The sequence below is a fragment of the Adiantum capillus-veneris genome, chromosome 21 (assembly GCF_014529385.1).
Source record: "Adiantum capillus-veneris isolate H3 chromosome 21, ASM1452938v2, whole genome shotgun sequence".
NCBI lineage: Eukaryota > Viridiplantae > Streptophyta > Polypodiopsida > Polypodiales > Pteridaceae > Adiantum > Adiantum capillus-veneris.
The window spans coordinates 90,056,153-90,076,356 of record NC_140951.1 but is presented as its reverse complement, the minus strand read 5'-3'; the positions used below and the strand labels follow the sequence as shown (position 1 = coordinate 90,076,356).

General features: G+C 41.2%; 1 pseudogene; it reads left to right on the top strand.

Annotated features, from left to right (window-relative positions):
• The first annotated feature begins 16,917 nt into the window (after positions 1-16,917).
• LOC147431326 (uncharacterized) lies at positions 16,918-18,541 on the top strand (annotated as a pseudogene).
• The last annotated feature ends 1,663 nt before the right edge of the window (positions 18,542-20,204 follow it).

Sequence of the window (20,204 nt, the reverse complement as noted above, 5' to 3'; positions counted from 1 at the left end):
GGGAGTCTATGGGGAGACCTCACCTTGAAACCACAAGCGTAGTGGTAAAAATGGCTAATGGATCTATTGTTATACCTATTGGAATGCTAAAGGATCTCAGGATCAAGGTCTTGGGACACAAGGTAAGGCAGACTTTCATTGTTATGGATTTTTCCAAGCATCCTATGTCATTTGAGATGATCTTAGGGCGTCCATTCATGAGGGAAGCAAAAATGGTGCATGACTGTTCCAAATACCACGTCTACTTACAGTTCCAAGACTCTGTCATTCGAGTTGATCTTTTAAGTGGTCGAACGCATCCTCTAGGAAATAAATTCATCATTGATAATCGATCAAACACAACAACTCACTCAGCTCCATTACAGTATTGTTACACGTGTAACGAAGACATGGATATTGGGGAGAACTCTCCTTATATCGATATCCTACCCGGAATGGCTGAGTCAGACAATGTCGATTGGGTACACCTAGCGAAAACTATAGATACATGGGGAGCTAGAGGAACAACCTGGGTAACACCAGATGGGGAAGAGATACCACACATTGCACCACTAAACATGTTAGGTGTAGCGCATGTAACATCCGATGATAAGAAAGAGGCACACCTACCTGAGAGTGAAACTGATGATTCCTCAAAGGCTTCAGGCCAATACACATCACAAACGGAATCTCAGGGAGAAATGGATTCAGAACCTAAGGAAACATCGAGTGAACCAAGTATAGAGACTAAACACTCAAGGCCTAGTACGACCATCTATGGTAATTTATATGAGAATGAAGAAGATACAAGCGAAGACCTATCAGGCGAGTCGAGTTCAAACATTTACCAAAATCAAAACCTTAACAAGAAACAAAGGTCATATAAGAGACGACGATATCGAGCAAATGTGAGAGCTAGGATAAACAATGAAAGATCTACTGCAGAATGGCTTAGCTATCTAGGGGCATGTGATGCTCATCGAAAGCTAGTAGACAATTGGGGTGAACATCTCTAGAGTGTCATGTGGTGCAGCCCGCGACCCATTGACCTCGCTCAATTGGAGGTTACAGAGCCGAAATTGAGTCGAACTATAAGAAGACGTCAAAACCGTGAGTTAGCACAACAACAGAAGGAGGCAGAACTAAAAGAAAGGTCTCTGTCAGGACAAGAGCCTGCTGACTTACATACGGCTCCTAAACATTTTAAATCTTATACCACGGGGGAGCGAAAGGTTGTGTATGCCAAAGCCCAAAGAATACCTACCAATGGAAGCAGTGGAGTCTATGATGGTCCAGCGGTAGTTAAAGAGATAGAATTAGCAAAACCGGGTAAGGAGTCTAAACCAGTCTTTATTGCTCAAGACCTTACCGAAACTGAAGAGGCTGTACTTAAGGAGCTCCTCAAGGAATACAAGGATATCTTTGCTTGGACATATCATGACATGAAGGGCGTTCCACCTTCTGTGGTGCAACATACAATTCCCATGATCAACATTGCTAAACCCGTCCAGCAATGACCCTATCCAATGAATCCTAAGTATGCCAAAATTGTACAAGAGGAGATTGAAAAACTTATCCAATGTGGATTCATATACCCTATTGAGCACTTAGAATGGGTTTCTCCAATAGTCATTGTGCCAAAAAAGAATGGGAAACTAAGAGTTTGCGTGGACCTCAAGAAAGTTAATGCAGCTACTAGGAGAGATCATTATCCATTGCCATATTCAGAACATGTGCTTGAAAGAGTTGCGGGCAAGGAAGCTTATAGCTTTTTAGATGGGTACTCTGGTTAAAATCAAATCACAATTGCATTAGAGGACCAAGCTAAAACTGCTTTTATCACAGAGTTTGGAGTGTTTGCATTTCGTGTTATGGCTTTTGGCTTAACAAATGCCCCTGCTACATTCCAACGATTAATAAACACTACGTTTAAAGAATTTCTAAGGGAGTTTTGTGAAGATTTCCTAGAAGACCTTTGTGTTTATTCTTCTTGGGAGAAGCATTTGTTATATCTATGAAAAATATTTGAAAGGTGCAGATTTTATCGCATCTCATTGAACCCTTTCAAATGCCAATTTTGGGTTAAGCATGGAGTCATTCTAGGGCATATAGTGTCCAAGAACGGGATATCCACAGATGAGAGTAAGATTAAAGCCATTGCCGATCTGCCACCACCTACGAACTATAAAGGAGTTCAAAGATTTATGGGCCATGCTGGTTATTATCGAAGGTTTATTTTAAACTTTGCCGAGATAGCGCGTCCATTGTACAAGCTTCTTATCGAGTTTCACTGGACGGAAGAATGTCATCAATCTTATGAGTTATTAAAGAAGGCCCTAACAAGTGCTCCAATCCTGCGAACACCTGATTGGAATGTACCTTTTCATGTGCATATTGATGCATCAAAATTTGCTATTGGGTGTGTTCTAACTCAACCAGGAGAACATAAATTGGACTACCCTATTAGCTTTCCAAGTCGCCAATTAAATGATGCCGAGATGAACTACACTACTACAGAGCGCGAAGGTCTAGCTATGATTTACGCAGTAAAGAAATTTCTCTATTACCTTCTTGCTACCAAGTTTGTGTTTTATGTTGATCATCAAGCATTGCTATATTTGGTAAACAAGCCGTGTTCCACAGGTCGAATTACACGATGGTTGTTAATTCTTCTTGAGTTTGACTTCACCGTTTTTGTGAGATCTGGGAGGAAACATGTCATGGCGGATCATTTATCTCGTATCCCTAATGGCAAAGCTCCTACGGGGGTTGATGATGAATTGCCTGATACTCCTTTGTTCATTGTTGAGACAATGCCTGAATGGAGTGAAAAGATTATTAACTTCTTAGTTAATGGTTTTCCACCCAAAGAGCTGCGAAAAGATATAGCTCGAAAATTAATCAAGGAATGCGAACCCTATTGCTTACTGGCTGGAACTCTCTATAAGAGAGGAAAAGATGATGTTCTTAGACGCTGTGCCCGCGAGGATGAGTATTTATATATTCTACAAGAGGCACACATGGGCGTAGCTGGTGGTCACTTTTCAGGAAAGTTGACTGCCCGAAAGATCTTACAGTCAGGCTATTGGTGGCCCACTCTATTTAAGGATGCATCACTTTTTGCAAAGGGATGTGATGAATGCCAACGCTTCAAGAAGCCACAAAGAAGGGATAGGATGCCTCTACATCCCATCAAGGTAACCCAACCATTTGAAAAGTGGGGCTTAGACTTTGTAGGACCGATTAGTCCGGCTGCACGTAACACGCAATCACGATATATCATTGTGGCTACCGACTATGTAACCAAATGGGCTGAAGCAAAAGCAACACGAAAGGCGAATGCAAAAACAATAGATAAGTTCCTCTTTAAAAACATTATCACACGTTTTGGATGCCCCTTTGAACTTGTGAGTGACAATGGAACTCATTTTATAAATGAAGTAATAAAAGAACTCACATCAAACTTCATGATATCTCACCACAAGTCTACACCCTATTATCCCCAAGCAAATGGCCAAGCTGAGAGTACCAACAAAACTCTCATCTCCATTTTGACAAAGACAGTTGAGGCTCATCGCACTGATTGGGACCTAAAGCTTACATCATCTTTATGGGCTTATCGTACTGCGTATAAAGTTGTTATTAATTGCACACCGTTTAAGATGGTGTATGGCCAAGAAGCAGTTATGCCATGGGAGTTTGTCATTCCTAGTCTTCGAGTAGCTTCTCAAGAAGGTTGGGATGGTAACCCCTTAGTGGAGCGATTATATATTCTGGAAAGGCTAGATGAAGAGAGGCAATTAGCTGTGCGAAATGCTCTAGTAGAGAAGGATAGGAGAAAGAAGTGGTTTGTGTTGGGGTATAAAGCCCAATGTGGTCGCCCAGGTAAGTGGGCGGGCCGCCAGGTATGTACACATATTCTTTTGTAAAAACCTAATAAGAACTCACTATGCTCTACACATTACAGTAGAGCGAGTTCACCATATCGTCATGCTCTTCTTCTCGCACTCTCTCTCGCGTTGCACTTCCGATCGTACTCCTTCAACTGGTACCAGAGCTCAGATCGAGGCTCGGGGCAGCACTGCAGGAGGCTAGAGTCACCAGCTCAGATTGGAGTGAAATTCAACAGGCGAAGACACGGCCCCAAATCCTGTGGGAGCACTCGAAGGGCTTGGTGTTCTCAGAATTTCATTCTGAGGTCATCTCGGCGACCGTTCGGCTTGGACAAAGGTCTGTGCAAGCCATTTTCGACTACGTGGTCTCGGCGGGTGCAGATCCGACTCTGCAAATTTGGGGTTTTCGGCCTACAATTGCAGGTGCTAAGGATATTGACACTCCTAGAGTGTTGATTTGTGGCTGTCTACACATCGAAGGACGGCTCACAGTTCTTGGAGGCGTGTCACATACGACACGGGCGCATCTACACACAGTTTGTAGGCGACATCCACTAGTTCATCAGGTAGCTTGTGTTTGCTGCTTGATATTCCAGATTTCATCCTGACATTGCAGGTACTTCCACATGGGATGTATTGTCAGAGATGATGTATGTCTGTTGAGGGTTTGCTGGCTGTGAGTCACGCAGCAAACAACCGCCGCAGCGGTTACAGCATACAGTGGGAAATTTGTGGATGTATGACTTTGTGGGAAGTCTATGTATTGTTAGATTTACTGCAGCCTTTGTTGAGGGTCGAGTGAGGTTTTATTGAGCTGGGGGATTCTCGAATGTTGAGATCCTTTTGGTGATACAGGTCTTGGAGCGATCCCTCGAGCACCCTTAGATAGGCAGCTAGGATGTATTGACTGTGAGTTAGACAGTTGGGATTGCATCTTTGCTTTACTGCCATTGAGGCATTGTCGCAGTCTATGCTTACAAGACAGTGACAGGACAGTCAGAGACAGTACAGGTGCAGGACAGGTTTACCCGCAGCTTACAGTGTCAGAGAGACAGTGTTTTTGAGCTGCTTTTTGGTCTGTTTTTGAGTACACCAGAGCCATTTTACAAAGGAGACTCTGCCAAAATTTATGCAGAATCTGAAGCTTTTTTGGTTCATTTGACAGGTTGATATTGGTTCAGAGGTTAGTTTACAGGGGAAACTCTGCCGGATTTTTCCCCGGAAAGTAAACCACTGTGAAGCGTAGCTATGGCTGGATCACAGGACACTGCTCTTTACAATATCAAGAAGCTGGATGGAACCAATTTCCCATTCTGGAAGAAGCAGATTTGGCACGTGTTGGTACAAAAGAAGCGTATAAAACCTATAAAGCTCAAGGGGATAAAACCAGAACATATGGACAAAGATGAATGGAGCGAAATGGATGAATTGGCACTTTCTACCATTATGCTGACTTTGGCAGAAAGCGTTTACTTCAATGTAGCAGACGAGATGTCGGCTTATCAAGCATGGTTAAAGCTGAGTGATCTTTATGAGAAGCAGAGTGCAGCTTCACAGGTATACTGGCTTAAGAAGCTTGTTGACTTGAAGATGAAAGAAGGGACACCTATGTCCACTCATCTGAATGAATTTAACACAATCTATAGTAGTTGTCAGCTCAAGGTGTCAAGTTTGATGAACTGTTAGAGCTATGTTCCTGTTGATCACATTGCTGGAAAGTTGGGACACTTTTCGCACAGCTTTGAGTAATTCTGCACCTCCAGATGGTTTGAACATAGCAGGTGTAGAAGGAAGTCTGCTTACTGAAGAAACCAATAGAAAGACAATGGACAAAGGCAAAGGAACAGCCTTAGTTGTCAGGGGAAGGACCAAAGAAAAGTACAAAGGTGGAAAGAGGAATCAGTCTCGTAGCAAGTCCCGCAGTGCTAAAGGAAAGAGTGACATAGAATGCTACCATTGTGGCAAGAAGGGTCACATGAAAAGAGACTGCAGAGAATGGAAAGCAGAAAAAGGCAAAGAGAAAGCTGAAGACCATGGTGAGAAGAACAAGTCCTCAGTGAAGATTCAAGAAATAAATGTGACAAACACTGTTGCAGAGGATGACAGTCTAGTGTCAGGAGACATCTACTTCTTGAAGAATACAATGGACTCAGCTCTTCTTACAGCATCTGATGGAAATGCACTGAGTGACTGGATTATAGACTCAGGGGCATCACTTCATGTGTCTCCAAACAAGGAGTGGTTTACCTCTTATGTGACCACTAAATATCATGTTGGCTAGGCAATGGGCAGACATGTGAGATCTTAGGTGTTGGAGATGTTCAATTGAAGTTTCAGAATGGCTCTTCTTTCACGCTGAAGAATGTGAGACATGTTCCCGCAATTACAAAGAGCTTGATCAGCACAGGTTTACTTGATGATGCTGGCTACGTCACCACTTTTGGACAGAACATGTGGAAGATATCCAAGGGTTCTATGACAGTAGCACATGGAGTAAAGTCTGGAGGACTTTACATGATTTATGTATCAAATGTCTCTAAAAATGTAATCAATGTAACCGAGCAGCCAACGTTTCTTTGTGGCATAGCCGGTTAGGACATATGTCCAAGAAGGGAATGGAAATCTTGTCTCGTTCTGGTTATTTGCCTGGCTTTTCATTTAATGATTTTGAATTCTGTGAACATTGTCTGTATGGTAAGCAAACACAGCAGCCACATAAGCATAGAAGCAGTAGAAGAGATACACAGTTGGCACTTGTTCATAGTGATTTGTGTGGACCTATGCCTAACCTATCTCTAGGGGGAGCTTCTTACTTTATGAAATTTATAGATGATTACTCGAGGAAAGTATGGGTTTACTTTCTCAAGCACAAGGATGAAGCGTTTAGTGTTTTCAAAACGTTTGTGACACTTGTGGAGAATCAGAGTGGCAATAAGCTTAAATGCTTACGCACTGACAATGGTGGAGAGTATGTTTCAAAGGCCTTTCAGGACTTTTGTGAGTCAAAAGGTATAAAACGTGAACTTACTGCTCCTTACAATCCTCCTCAAAATGGTGTTGCTGAGAGGATGAATAGGACCATACAAGAGAAGGTCAGAAGTATGTTGTCTAATGCACAACTGCCAAATGGGTTTTGGGCTGAAGCTGTATCAACAGCTGTTCATCTTGTAAATAGATCTCCTAGCAAGGTTTTGTAGAAGGATTCAGTGCCAGAGATGGTATGGTCAGGCAAAATGCCCTCATAGAAGCATCTCAGAGTCTTTGGCTGTGAGGCATATACTCACGTTCCAAAGGAATTTAGGAACAAACTTGAGCCAAAGAGTAGAAAGTGCATCTTTCTAGGCTATGGTAATTCTGGTGAGATGGGTACAGACTTTGGGATCCGGAATCCAGAAAGGTTGTCTGCAGCAATGATGTTCACTTTAATGAATCCAAATATCATTCTAAACCAGAGAGGGTTGAGGAGATTAGAAGATTTGTCTTCCAAGAAGATGGACCTGCACGTGCAAGACAAAATGTCAGGGCTCAAGAGGAGCAAGGACAGGATAGAGTGGAACCACAGGTTGTGGCTGATCTTGAGCCACCTATTGTGCATAGATCTGGACGTGTCACGCGACCTCCTGATAGGTTTGTTCCATCTATGAACTATGTCATGTTGACTGATTGCAATGAGCCTTCATGTTACAAGGAAGCATTGCAAATGAAGGACTCCGGGAATTGGAAATTGGCCATGCAGTCAGAGATGATAGCTCTGCATAAAAACCAGACATGGAAGCTAGTTAAATTACCATGGGGCAAAAAGGCTCTACCTTGTAAATGGGTTTACAGGTATAAGATCACCGCTCATGAGAGTCAGCCAAAGTACAAAGCAAGGCTCGTTGCCAAGGGCTTTAAGCAAGAACAAGGCATTGACTTTGATGAAGTCTTCTCTCCGGTGGTCAAGATGACTACATTGAGATGCTTTCTTGCATTGGTTGCCATATTAGATTTGGTGTTGCACCAAATGGGTGTCAAGACAGCGTTCTTGCATGGTGATTTAGATGTGGAAATTTACATGCAGCAGCCAGAAGTGTTTGTTGAGAAAGGCAAGGAAGATTGGGTATGCCAGTTGTTAAAGAGTCTTTATGGCTTAAAACAATCACCGAGGGCATGTTACCATAAATTCCACAAGTTTATGCTTTCTCAAGGCTACAAACGTAGTGAGTTCGATCATTGTCTATATACAAACAAGGCTAAGGATGGCAGTTGGTTGATCCTTATTTTGTATGTGGATGACATGTTGATTGCTGGCAAGCACTTGGAAGAAATTTCAGCTTTGAAGTCAAAGATGGCAAAATCGTTTGACATGAAAGACATAAGTGAGGCAAGTCATATACTTGGTATGCGCATTGAGAGAGACAGATCAAAGAAGTTGATCTGGTTATCTCAAACAGAGTATATTGACAAGGTTTTGCAACGTTTCAATATGGAGAAGGGAAAGGCACTGAGTGTTCCATTGCCACCATATGAATCTGAGCCACCCCTACGATACCCAATTGAGCTAAATAGCCCCTATGGGAAAGTACTATACAATGCCTTATTAGATACGGGAGCTAAACACAATTTTTTATCCCATGGAGTTTGGTGTCAATTAGGGAAACCGACCCTATCCCCGAGTACGATGCAAGTCAAGGGAATTAATAAAAAGAAAACTGCTATTCTTGGAGTCCTTCAGACCCCTATTGTCTATGACAATGGAAGCATAGTGCAGAGGTTTCTAGTCATGCCCGCGGGAGCTATGGAAGGCAACGTAAACCTGGGATGCACGTGGATGTTGGCAACCAAATGCACTATTGATTGGGATACTGGTAGTGTCACGACGCGACCACCGACTCTTACCCCTATCATTCAAGCAAAGTCACCTACGTTGCAAACTCTAGCAAAGTTGAAGGATAGCCAACATTCACAAGCCAAGGTGGTTAACTCGTCTTTGCCGGCTACCCATGAACCTAGCACTTCAACACTTGTAGTTGCAGCAAGTAGTAATATTGCAAGTACTCAACCTGCACGACCTAAGAGTACATATCAATGGGTCCCCAAGGCTTTACTTCCAACTACCTCAACCCTCCCATCCATTCCAAGAAAAAATTTCCCTGGAAAACCAAGAGCGCGCTCTAGGAGAGTCAAGACCAAATCACGATGGATTCAAAAATGACTATTAGAAGCCCAAGGCTACTATGATGGAAATGAGCAAATTTGGGTACCTAAACGTAAAATGTGTCCTTCCTTATCAACAACAAACCCATATGAGTCAAATAGTGTAACGCTAAAGCCAATGGCAGACCGTGGGAAGGGAAAGATCACAGAATGCTACACACCTAGTCCAGAGCTAGTTTGAGCTCCAAGGCAAAACCAATTTATTCCACCTAGCTCAGGAAGGGGGGAGTTCCATGAAGCTTCTAGCTCCTCATGTAATACATCCATAGAGGTAAAAGCTTCTACACAGCCTCCACCTACAATAGTGGACCTCCATGAAGCTACAAAGGAATCCACACCTTCCAGTGTTCAAGAATCACCTGATGAACCACTTCAAGTTCGATCCTGGGAGAGTACCTTACCACCCTTGCAACTCGATGAGGCACCTAAGGTAATAGAAAACTACTGGCAAAAATCTTCACCTATAACAACTTGGAACAACTGGTGTCAAAGGGTGACGACATCATTTCAAACGGTATGATCTACCCAAGGAAGGGGGGAGTGTTTGTGGACAACCATTATTCACTTTCTTCCCTCTGAACCTTTCTCCCTGACCTCTTAATCTCCAATCTTAGGGAATGTATATATAAAGCCTTATACTCACAAAAATAAGATAAAAAAGTAAAAGAGAAAGAGCCATACCACAAAATCATAAAAAGAAATTATGCACAAGAACACGACCCTTGTAATATTTGCACTCTAACCATCATCTATTTGTGTGTACAGATATGGCTAGTACGCTAGAGTCATCCACTCTAGCCTTGGGTGAGAGGTACCCTCGTTACTTTTCACAAATATTTCACATGGTCTTTCCAGTGCTTGCATGTGAATGGGATTTGATAGGTACGCTAGCATGGGAGCGGAATTTTGAGGAGTTAGAATGGCTAATACGTCTCTTGACCACGTTTGATCCATACTTAGTAGAGAGAGTTTCTCCCATTGCACAAGCCTACCCTTTTGACCAAGATGACTATAGGCGTCTAGTGACCTTCTTAGTAAACATGGGCACCTATGATGAAGAATAAAATTTACAGGACTACACGGATGGCACATATGGTCTCATGGATGATGACTTTGTTTATCTCGACGACGAGGATAGGGGTTTAGCCTTAGGGTTTCCCCCCAACCTCTACAATATCCTATTCCCATGACTCTCTAGGGGGAGTGCAAAAAATTAGGTTAGGGTTCCTTATGTTTTTTGTTGTGTTCAATAAGTGTTGGTACCTTTTCCCACTAATGTGCCTCATGGAGGTATTCCTTTTGTTTCCTAGTGTGTACAGGAGCGTGTTGCTATTGATAGGATTTGGACCTTCATCGAACCTTTCTCTCGTTCACACTTCAGATCAAGCGCGACCATCAACACAAACAGGTGTTTTTTGTCCATTAGCATTGCCCCTATCTATTTTGCATCCATGTTTGTCTGCTTTAATTGTGATTGGTAGCCTAATATTCACCGCATTTGCTTAGTATCAAACATTTAATTCAATGTAATTTTTTGTCATAATCACTTGTCTAGGTTTAAAAATCAAGCAGTCCGACTAAGCTAGTTTGACCAAGCTAGGTGTTATAAATCTTCTCTTAATACCATGGGGAATGCCTTCCTAATAAGCAATGGTTACTTAGGTTCTTAATCCGATTTAGGCAGCATTGTGTGAAATGTACTAGGGCTTTCTAGTGGGCTTGACCCTATTGACCTTTAGCTTAAGTATTATAAAGGGAGTTTACTAGTGTGATGAGCCTGGGGAGGTGTATCAGAGTTATATGACCCCCCAAAACTACAAAATTAAAATGATGAAAACAAACAACACAAAAAATTATCAAAGTGCCACAATGTAAAATTTTAAGCTGGAAGAGAAATCCCTGCTTAAATTGGTACTCCACTCACATGTATCGCCTATGGTACTAGAGCCCTAGAGGTTCCCAGTGTGGGCGCTTTTCCTTGAAAAGAAAAAAACCCAAGGCATACAAAATAAGCACACACATCAAAATTGAATCACTGTGAAAAGACTTTGGGGGGTCAAAGCAAAGGTAAATAGTCAGGCGATGATTTCATGAGAAATTCCTTTTATCGTAGCTTAACTACAAGGTCCTCTAGGTATAGCCTCTAGTCAGCCCTCGAACATGAAATACTTGGCTCTCGCGATTAAACAAACTAATTAACCAGAGAAAATTAAGAAGCTTACCCATGGTATTAATAGTCGATCTCTAGTGCCTTTCGACCGTTAAATTAGCGACCCCAGACTTGTTTAATTTTTTACCTTTACATCTGTTTATGCATTTGATTACATTGCAATTTAATGCTTATTGCTCACAAATTGTTTAAAATTCTGTTACCAATCAATTGTCTGCCTAAAATTGCATATGCTTTTTAATCGCTTATGAGAATGCAATTACTGTGCAATGTTGTTTGATTTTGCAGTGACTGAAGAAGGCTAAGGACATTCATCTCAAATGCTCTTCCACCTCGACCAACGAGCTTCAACTCAATAGCTTCCGAGGACGGAATCTACATCAGGAAGGGGGGCATGTTAACCCTCACGGCTCACGGACACCCTATCACCTACGAGACGGACGTTGTAACCTACGGTGGACATTGTAATATTTATTTGGTAGAGTTAGGTACCGGGGCTTGTCGGTCCAATAGGAAAAGGGTAAGAGTGATCGCCGATGAGAGGCGCACTCTAACTGGGACATTCAAGAGATTAGTTGGCTAAGCATGGGCGTCCAAGTGTGAATGGAGTGAGCTCATATAAAAGCCAACTAAACCTAAAATTCACTCATTCTCTCATTTGTGCAATGCAAGAAAGGTGCTCTTGCTCCATCTCCTTGTGTACTAGTGTGTGTGTGTGTACTTGAGAGAGAGAGTGTGTGTGTGTGATCAAGAATTGCGGCGGCACGACGGCAGTGAACCGGTTGAGCGCGACGTAGCGGCGTCTCCTTAGTAAGCCCTCTTTTGAGCTTACTAGTTAAGCTAGTGGTGTGCTTGGAGCCGTCTGTGGCTCGCACACAGTGTTAGGCAAGTCCCTTGCTTCGACAGTGCGGCAAGGAGCGCACAGCCCTCTCTCTCTCTCTCTCTCTCTCTCTCTCTCTCTCTCTCTCTCTCTCTCACACACACACACACACACACACACACACACACACACACACACACACACACACACACACACACACACACACATACACAAATACACAGAGCATGATTCGCATGGACCATTCTCTATTTCTGAGCACACTCATCCACACATAAAAGTATAGAATTGTTCTCTCTCTCTCTCTCTCTCTCTCTCTCTCTCTCTCTCTCTCACACACACACACACACACACACACACACACACACACACACGCACGCACGCATGTGCGCACACGCACATGTACACTCACAATGTGTCTAAGACATCCACAACAAATTATTATACTCCCATGGATGAATTGTCGAGCTCATTGCACTTCATTAATGCAATGCAAATATGGAAGACCTCCGCAACGCTCCGATACCACAACAAATGGCACGCCAACTCTATCTCTCATACACACACCTGAAACGGGTCTCTCTCTCTCTCTCTCTCTCATGCACACACACACACACACACTAACACGGATGTGCCAAGATCGAAGATCATTTGCCGCATGGAAAATTCATTGTAAAAGCGTGTTGAGAGAGGTAAATTGGCCGACACGTAGAGGGGAGTTCTTCATGGCCTTCAAAATGCAAAGTAGAGATACTCTTTAAATGGCTTTCAGAAAAGAAGTAGTCAGTGGTCACCCTTGACATTTGAGGACACAAGCAAAACTCCATGGCCTTCCCAAGAACTGTCAATAACACAAATGTAGATAGAGTACTACTTTTTTGACTTTGAATTACCAAGGCTAAGTTCTAATCTTTTGACTTTACATTGTCAGCAATAAATCAATCAGAAAGTCTTTTCATTTTTTACCATCTAAGTACTTAACTCTTCACTTTTGCATTTCAAATAAAATGTTTCCAAAGGTTTTCTTTGAAATGAACCAGAGTGTGACACGTGGAGGTTCTCTCCTTTCTTCAAAGTTTTAAGCTGCATTATAAAGAGTATAGATTGCACCTTTTGTATTCAGGACTGTCAAGGAAGATGTAAATTAGCAAGGTACATTCCCACTAAATTTGGTTGAAGAGAATGAATGGTGGCCACTAGAAGTAATAAGGAGACATCACCTGGGGCATGTTTATGTTGTGCCGTCATATTGTAAGTCAGGATGTGTGAGTAGTCATGATGATAATTTGTGGAAATTCCCAAAATACCCCTCAAATTTTGAAAATTCCCAAAATACCCTTCTTTCTATTTTGGTTGAATAGTTCAAATTTTCTAATCTTTATTCCTTTTTGACGATTGACATCCGTTTGTTAGTGCTTAACATGTAATTTTTCACAAATTACCTTGCAAAAAAAGACAATTATATCTAAAAATGATGAAGCATTTCATCTCCAAAGCCTACGTAACGAAGTCAAATTCTAGTTTTAGCATCTTGTATTGATACACAATAAGTCTTCTTATAAAAATCTAGAAATGTTTTTATCTTTGGAGAAATTTAATCTCATGACTAGGGGTATTTTGGGAATTTTGGAAAATTTGAAGGGCATTTTGGGAATTTATAACCAAATATTGGGTGTGTTTTTGAAATTTGAAGGCTATTTTGGGAATTTCCACAAATTAGAGGGGTATTTTGGTTGAATAGTTCAAAATTTTCTAATCTTTATTCCTTTTTGACAATTGAAACTCGGAGTCCCCCCCCCCCCCCCCCCCCAAGTTCCAACAACTTGCACATGCATAGTCTCAAATAAGATACAAATTACTTGCAAGATATTAATGATTAGGGAAAATTACCAAAATACCCCTCTTATTTGTGGAAATTTCCAAAATACCCCTCAAATTTCAACAACTCCCAAAATACCCTTGTTTCTATTTTTGGTTGAATAGTTCAAAATTTTATAATCTTTATTTCTTTTTGACAATTGACATCCGTTTGTTAGTGCTTAACATGTAATTTTTCACAAATTACCTTGCAAAAAAAGACAATTATATCTAAAAATAATGAAGCATTTCATCTCCAAAGCCTATGTAACGAAGTCAAATTCTAGTTTTAGCATCTTGTATTGATACACAATAAGTCTTCTTATAAAAAGCTAGAAATGTTTTTATCTTTGGAGAAATTTAATCTCACGACTAGGGGTATTTTGGGAATTTTGGAAAATTTAAGGGGAATTTTGGGAATTTATAACCAAATATTGGGTGTGTTTTTGAAATTTGAAGGCTATTTTGGGAGTTTCCACAAATTAGAGGGGTATTTTGGTAATTTTCCCTAATAATTAGCTCATGAGAGCGGTTTAATTTTTCCAAGGGCCAAGACAATTGGACCAATGCCCACGTATACATTTGAATATGTCTTACTACTTAATTCTATTAAAAAAACACAGAATCATAGGGGATGCCTTGAGGGAAAAGGGAGGGCGTCCCCCCCCCCCCCCCCTCCACACACACACACACACACACACACACACACACACACACACACACACACACACGTGCAAGAGGACGTGCAAGCCCTCTCAATCTTTCTATTTTTTCCCATGCTACTCGTGCTTTCTCTCTGTCTGTCCATGCCCAAATTTAAAAAAATTGCTTCATTGTATAGTGCATGGAGAGACCTGTGCCTTGTTGATGAAAATTGGTAGGTCCCCACATTCTTTCATTGAGATGCTTGCATGAGAGGGCATGTGAGAGCCGTCCCACAGGTCGGGGGCTTGCAGTGCATAGTGATCTACCTCCTATGCACTGCATGCGCCCAGTGGGACGCAACTCTTACAATGTCATTCTGAATGGAAGTATAGGTGACATAAAGTGCTTCATAAATGTGATATGATTTTCCATAGAAAATACAAGGTGGTTGTCCAATCCTATCAATGGTGGAGAGGATGCATAGCCTTATAAGGCATTAAATGCCATGACCTTTTTTTCCCACATGCCATGACCTTGACTTTGCCAAGAGGAAATTACTTTGCTTCAATTTGCCAAGATGGCAAACGTGCTCTTTTTGTTGAAGTTGAATTGAATGTCACTTTTGAATACCTCTCATGAAAGTCTATAAAAGCAGGCATTGTTAAGCCTTTGTGTATGTGAAGAACTGTGTAAAAATACTTTGTGCTAAAATTACTTTGCTTGGCAATGGCTTCCAAACAAAACAGTGGGAGTTATTTTGCTCATGAAGGCCAAGAATGGTACATAAGCAGTGGAGGTTCTGATGGTGCTTACAACATGGATTTTGAAGGCAGTGAGATCCATTGAAGATTTTTGTCTTGTTCTACTTACTGTTTTTTGCTTGGCCAAACTCTTTAAGAATTTGTATCATCGAATCTGTTGTTGATCGGCATTATGAATGTTTTATTCATTGCGAGATTGTTCGATATTATTGTCTAATCATGCTTGCTTTGATTATTGTTATGGAAATGTGATGGTTGCTTTGCGGATTCTCTTCTTGTCGTCTTGTCTTGTTATTGAGTGCTTGTGTAGTCTTGGCTTTTTGCTAGCGTTCCACCAAGCCGTTCTTGGTTTTTTAAAATCTAGCTTTCATAACCCTCAACATGTTTAAGCAATGAGCATACACAACTAGGCTTTTATTCGCATTCCCACATTGTGCCGTCTCTCCATAAACATAGCCTTACACGGCTACAATCCTTCTACTATATGGCTCAAAGGTCGAAATGGCTTGATCATTTCATATGCATGTGCTGTGTGACACACCTAAGATTTCTTTCGCCAACATAGGCTTGCATGACTACAATCCTTCTAATATGTAGTTCAAAGATCAATATTCTAGGTCCATGCCCTCTTCTCGGTATTTGCGAATACATACAAGCGTTTCTTAAGTTTGCTAACTTTTAAGAAACCAATTGGTAGGCCACTCTTGAGTAATCATACTTGGTCAACATGCCCTCTTTTCAATAGGCCATCTATGGTGCATACAAGGGTTTCTTAAGTTTGCTAGCTTTTAAGAAGCCAATTGGTAGGCCACTCTTGAGTAATCATACTTGGTCAACATGCTCTCCTTTCAATAGGCCATCTATGGACTTGTGGTCATCATATTTTGTGTCGAACTTCCTTTCATCATAACTAAGCTACCTGTGTAATATATGAGGATAAGAATTATTATCTTGTCTTCTGTCATCTCATCTACGGTGCTTAATATCTCGTCATTCTCGCTTCATAATCATTGAATCTCTCTCTCTCTCTCTCTCTCTCTCTCTCTCTACAACACACACAGACATACATACACTTGTATCGCAACAATATTTGCCACTCTCATATGATTACCACCTTCCTAAATTGAAAGCGCCTCTTTGTCTTCTAGGTGGTTTGATATACAAGGTGTAGTTATACAGCAAGGTTTTCACCTTGAACAGTTCGTGTGACAAATGACTGCTTATGTTTCTACCTATTGTTATTAAACTTTTCATTATATATGGAAGGTGTTAGGTGCTCATAATTAATTTTCTGCAGAGCTTCGGAGGTTGGCAGAAGGTACTCCTATCTCAAGCGATTACCGTTCCGAAGCGCCCCCAACTGCTTGCACATCAGCAGCGCCTCACAAAAGATTGAAGCAGGACCTTCATAGGCCTCACAAGCCTACTGCACGCGCATTGTTTCATTTGGACGACCCGGTGAACTCTGCATGTGAGCATTCATTATTGGAAAAGCATGTCTTTTTGAGAGCGATTTTGTCAACTCATAGAGTTTTTTCTTTTTGTTGCTATCTTTTGGATTATGTAGACAAGCAACCCATGGTGGAGCACGTTAATATCAAGAAGGAACCATATGTTGAAATAGTTGTTTCATCCCATGCGCTAAACAAGCCAACACCTCTTGATATTGAGCCTTTGTCTATTGAGCCTCCCTTGCCACTCCAAGCAACAATTGTCCCAAACCCTATTGAGGACATACCTATTAACAATGCCAATGATCCGAGCCCGATTGAAATTAAGCCTTCTGTTCAACCTTCTGGCTTGTATGGATTGGGTGAATCATCTCAACCAGATAAGAAGCCTATTGATCTTAGCATTGTTCCATTTTCTCAAAGTCTTCTCCCACAATTCTTGATCACTGATATCTCTGACTCAAGCCCACGATTTTGTATTGAGGGCCACATATTGAATCTATATGGGACCTACAAAGTTGTTCTTGACCAGCTGAAATACAACCGTTACTTGAAGCTCGACTTGGTTGATGAAGAATGCACCGACACTATTACAGTGGTGATCAATGATCCATACATAGAGCTCTACGTCGATAATCTCCACCTGAGTGAATTTGTTCACATTGACAGCCCAGTTTTCAGACGCAAAAATAGGGCAGATGTGGGGTCAACACTGTATTCCTTATACATCGATGCTACTACTATTGTAAGCACAGCGGAACCTTTCCCGGTGTCTCTTACATTCGCCCCTGATTGCAAGATACGTGTATTTCTTGATGAGATAGGTGCACAACAATCTTCGAGTGGACGTTCTCAGTTGAGCACACTTGCTTTTGTTATTTTACAAAATCACAACTCGCAGTGAAGATTTGGTGGGTCTGTTGGTGACCTTTTGATTGCAGATGGTCCTCTCCCATCAGATAGGGCATTTGTAAGAATTCACCTATCTTGCTTATTGTTTTCTGCTCTTTCATTATACATTTGAAATCTTCCATGATATATTGATCCTCTTTTTGATTTTGTTTCCATATTTAATCTTTTCTTGTAGTTGCGTTTTGTGAACTCTCGCAAAGATGATTGTCAACAATTGCTTCAGGAAATGGTTGTTGATGGCCCTATAATGTGCATTGCAAGAAACATTGGTGCATTCCTTGCCAAGGCCAATACCTTGTCAATACTGGATGTTACAATTCTAGTGCTTGTTTGTAGTGCATGACTCAAATAGGAGCTTGCCGCCGTCTTTCAAGCTCAAACAAAAAATTTGGGCTACAATCGTGAGGTGCACTCATATAGCATATCGTGATATATTAGAAGTGACTTCTCTCATTTTCTTACATAGTTGCCTTATCCAGGTTGTTGGCACCCTCCGATTCGTCAACTTCAATAGTGTGCTGCTGGAGAAGCATTGTTCAAATTGTAAATCCACAAAAGTGTATAGACTTAGGCAGGCACCTTATTGTGGATCTTGCAATAACAACACCACAATAATCACAACACCGAAGCTGGAGACACGTATTGCAACAAAAGACAAAAAGCTTCTTGATGTGCAAGTTACTGGTGTAGCAGCCGATTTAGTGCTTGCGTTGGATAGAACCTTCAACCAAATTTACGCTGAGTCTGTTTTCGAGGCAAGAGATACCTTGGCAACAACCTCACGGTTTGGCCGTTTGAAAAGCAACGCGAGTGGCCACCTGGTGGAATATCAAATTTAATCTTAGTCTTGTGAATGTTTGCCTTTCATTACTAGCTACCCTTTACTTTTCTTGCTTGTTCTAACCATATCCTCAAACAAAACCAATGCTTCCATCCTCTACTTCTTTGTAACGTGCTTTTGCACACTTTTGGTTGTGGTTCTAAGTATTGTGGTTATGCTTGTAAGTATTGTTCGCTTCTTCCGCGAATTAAGAACTCAAAACATTTATGTATTTCTCTTCTCTCTCTGTCTCTCTGTCTCTCTCTCTCTCTCTCTGTCTCTCTCTCCTTCTCTCTCTCTCCCTCTATCGATTTAGAATCAAATACAAATAGGTACACAAAACATTCTCTCTCTCTCTGTCTCTCTCTCTCTCTCTCTCTCTCTCTCTTTCTATCTCTCTCTCTCTCTCTGTCTTCTCCTCAATTTCTCTCTCTATCTATCAATTATATGCAAAACAACAAACACTACTCTCTTTCTCTCTCTATAATGGAAAATTCTACTGGTTTCAGTATTCCAAAAGAGATAGACATTGACATGCTATTTATGCAAACACATCCTCTTAATCAACAATTGTTTCTAGCACTCCATAGTGTATCGCAAACAAACTTAAGCTTTGAGTCATTTAAACTTACAATGCAACAATGCTTGTTTGAGAGCCACTTAACAAGTTCTATCACACACTCTTCAGCTTCATTCTTCTTTGGATCGCAGCTAGAGTCATTCAGTGAAAGAGCTACACAATTGCATGCTCTATACGATACTTGTAAAACATCGATGAGTCTCACAATGGAAGTCATCAATATTTTTGCTCACAAATTCAAAAAAACACTTACCGTAATCCTTCACAATGCTACAAGTGGACACAACTAAAAACAGGTAGTTGAAAAATCAATGAAGAGTTCAAAAAAGGACTTCTAATTATAGATGGATCTATTATTAGCTTCATCTATTATGCTTTCACGACTTCATTATCAAGTCCTAAACTTGTCCATTGGACAATTGAAGAGTGTGATTTATTAATCCACTTGTGGAGAGAGAACATGCATAAACCAACTACTCAAATCGCAGATCTATTTATTGAAAAGCAACCACTTTGTGTCCATACACACTCTGCAATTACAACAAAATTGAAGCGACTAAGGCATATAAAGCTCACAGAGACTGCCTCATTGCAGCATCATCCTTCCATTCATCCACAACAAAAAAACAAGATCGTAAAAAAATTCCTAAAGAGGCTTACTGACACACCTACATATCCATGCGGAAAGTGTGGCCGCTTGTTTTTCTGCTTGCAAGTCATGCATTTCACTCCTCCACTGTGCTTACATGCTGGAGGTGGAAATCGAAAAAGATGCTCCTCTCTTTTTTGTTGCCGTGCATGAAAACGCAAATCAAACAGATCTATGCTGCCGTTTGAGAGCTTGCATGCATTGGGCTTTAAGGACCCTCTCCTGCTAGTCCTGCAAATTGAACAATGTCGAAGCACGCCTGGTCTCCATTTGCATACCGTTCGCAAAGATTCGATAAGTAACTTATGATGGCCAATATGGTTTGCGAGGGAGTGTCGTCAATGTCCTTGCAAATATCGAAAAAACACAAGAAGTTTTTCCTCGATTTATCCAAGATGAGGCTTCAGTCTTGATAGGGCTCAAATGCAAGCTCGAGTACACACATTGCTACTT